General features: G+C 49.8%; 1 pseudogene; it reads left to right on the top strand.

The window, feature by feature from the left end:
- Nucleotides 1-534: 534 nt before the first annotated feature.
- Nucleotides 535-1132, top strand: LOC139018421 (olfactory receptor 51A4-like; annotated as a pseudogene).
- Nucleotides 1133-3225: the final 2093 nt, after the last annotated feature.

The raw sequence follows: 3225 nt of genomic DNA, 5'->3' as shown, positions 1-3225 counted from the left end.
CCATTTCTTTGGGGGTAATGGCCATGACCACTACCCCTGGAAAGTCTCCTGCTATGTTGAACTTTCCCTACCATACAGCCTGTTCAAGTGCTGTCCCAGAAAGTTCATTGTGCTCTACTGCCATCTTATGGTGAAACCTTTTCCTTGATCACTCCCCAAATCCATTGAATTATTATAGAACTAGAGGCCTGTTGCACAAATTCGTGCACAGGTAGGGTCTGGCCAGCCCTGCCCCTGATCAGGGTGGGCAGCCGGGCTGGCTGCAGGGAGGGGCCGCGCGAAGTTGGCCAGCCAGCCCAGCCCCTGATTGGGGTGGGGGGAGCCGTTAGGGGCCCTGATCGAGCCACTTGGCCACCACATAGTGACTGGTCATTCTAGTCATTTCAGTCTTTCTGTCACTTGGCTTTTATATACATAGATGGGTGGACTCCCAAGATTTCCACTAACCAGATGGCTAAACAAATATTAAATTAATTTAAGCCATTGAGGAAGAGTCTTCTGACACCCACATTCTGATTCCATCACATTCCTGCAATGTCAGTCTTTAATACCTCTGAAGTGGAAATCTCTACCTTCTTCCTTATTGGGCTCCCAAGGATGGAGCATGCTCACATTTGTGTCTCTATCTCCATTTGCCCCATATATCTCATTGCCATGCTAGGGAACTGCACCATCCTCTTTATCATAAAAACAGGGACCTCTCTGTATGAGTCTATGTACTGTTTCATCTCCATGCTGGCTTTTTCTGACCTCAGACTGTCCATCTCTTTGCTTCCAACCATGTGGATAACCTTCTTGTTCAATGCCACTAGAATTTATCCTGATGTCTGCTTTGCCCAAGAGTTTTTCTCTCATGGATTCTCAGCTATGGATTCATCAGTTGTTCTTATTATGTCCATCCATTGCTTTATGGCTGTTTTCAACCTGCTGAGATACACCTCCATCCTGATCAATGAAAGTCATTAATTGTCCTTGTATTTTCTATAAAAGTATCTCATTGTTCTTCACGAACCCCTTTATTATAAAGAGGCTGAAATTCTGTATGAAAATCCTTTTATCTCACCCCTACTGCCTCCTGCTGATTATTGTGTATCTCACCTCTTTTTTCTCCTTTACTTCTCCACACAATTAGCTATATGTCTATATCAGCAACAGCCATGGAAGCACCATCTTAATTTGATTAAATGAATTTTTAATATATTATTCTAAAAAATTAACATCTTTAGTTAGGCAAAAACAAATGTGGCTTTACTTTACTCAGGCATGATCAGCAGTGACTAAAATGAACTCAAGATTAATCACACACAGATACATTAAGTAACACCTAGTTTGTATATGTGTGTGTTGGGGGGGAATGTAGAGGTGTTTTTTCATCAGCAATTCAAGTAAAAATGCTTTTTGATCAAGTACTATGAAACATGTATTAAATGTAAAATCCATAGGTGAGCAAATATTTTATTCATTTATATTTTAAATTGTCTGACATATATTTAATAAACTGCCTTCTTTGGTATGTATATTGGGCAGAGCTGTTATTTATCCAAGTCTGTATAACACCCTCTTTTTTTCAGCTATAGGCCTAATTAACAGTATTATTTTTTAACTAGAGGCCCGGTGCACAAAAATTTGTGCACTCGGGGCGGGGGGGGTCCCCCAGCCCGGCCTGTGCCCTCTCACAATCTGGGACCCCTCGGGAGATAACGACCTGCTGGCTTAGGCCTGCTCCCGGGTGGCAGAGGGCAGGCCCAATCCCTAAGTGCAGCCCCTGGTCAGGCTCAGAGCAGGGCCAATTGGGGAGTTGGGGCACCGCCCCGTCATGCACAGAGCAGGGCGGATCGGGAGGTTGCAATGCCACCCTCAGTCACGCTCAGGGTAGACTGATTGGGGGGTTGGGGCACTGCCCCCTGTCACACTCAAGGCAGGGTCAATGGGGAGGTTACGGCGCCACCCTCTGTCATGCACAGAGCAGGGCCGATCAGGGTGTTGGGGCGCTGCCCTATGTCACTCACAGAGCAGGGCCAATCAGGGGGTTGGGGCACTGCCCCCTGTCACTAACAGAGCAGGGTCCATCAGGGGGTTGGGGCGCTGCCCCCTGTCACTCACAGAGCAGGGCCCATCAGGGGGTTGAGGAGCTCCCCCCTGTCACTCACAGAGTAGGGCCGATAGGGGAGCTGGGGCACCGCCCCCTGTCACACACAGAACAGGGCGGATCAAGGGGTTGGGGCGCTGTCACACTCGGGGCAGGGCCGATGGAGAGGTTATGGTTCTACCCTGTCACACACAGAGCAGGGCCCATGGGGGGGCGGGGTGTTGGGGCGCCACACCCTGTCACACACAGAGCAGGGCCGATCAGGGGGTTGGTGCGCTGCACCCTGTCACACACAGAGCCGCAGGGCAATCGGGAGATTGGGGAGCCCCCCCCATCAGGCACAGAGCAGGGCTGATCAGGGGGTTTGGGAGCCTTCCCCTGTCACGAACAGAGCAGGGCGGATAGGGAGGTTGTGGCCCCGCCCCCTGTCACACACAGAGCCACAGGGTGATCAGGGGGTTTGGTCGCTGCCCCCTGTCACTCTGATCCTGGTGCCTGGAGGTCTTGCGGCTCCGCTGATCCCGGTGCTGGGAGGCATATTACCCTTTTACTATATAGGATAGAGGCCTGGTGCATGGGTAGGGGCTGGCTGGTTTGCCCTGAAGGGTGTCCTAGATCAGGGTGGGGGTCCCCACTGGGGTGCCTGGCCAGGCTGGCTGAGGGGCTGAGGGCTGTTTTCCAGCTGGCAGTTGACTAAAAGCTCCCAAGCGCTCCTTGTTTTCTTTTTCTTTTTTTTTATTCTGGGCCAGCTTTAGCTCTGAGGCCTTGCTGCTGAAAACATGGATACAATGTTGCGGTCCAGGGCTGACTGAAAGCCGGTTTTGTTCAGCTTCTTATTTGCAACACAGTAATAGTTGCTTAGAGTTGCAGTTGAGAGGCCGGCAAATGAGGCGGGGAACGTTGGAGTCTGCAGTTCCTGGAGGAAGCAAGCCTCCCTGTTTGCTTCAGTGCATGGCTGCCGGCCGCCATCTTGGCTGACAGTTAATTTGCATAAGGATATGCTGATTAGCCAATGGGAAGGGTAGCGGTCGTACGCTAATTACCATGTTTCTCTTTTATTAGTGTAGATTGTCTATATTCTACATCAATGTGTACATGATCAAAGTAGAGGATTTTAACTTCTATCTTTGTCAGTG

The sequence above is a fragment of the Myotis yumanensis genome, unplaced genomic scaffold (genome assembly GCF_028538775.1).
Source record: "Myotis yumanensis isolate MYYU_CA2020_CCGP unplaced genomic scaffold, mMyoYum1.0.hap1 SCAF_10, whole genome shotgun sequence".
In the NCBI taxonomy this organism is placed as follows: Eukaryota; Metazoa; Chordata; class Mammalia; order Chiroptera; family Vespertilionidae; genus Myotis; species Myotis yumanensis.
This window is presented reverse-complemented; position numbering and strand designations above follow the sequence as displayed.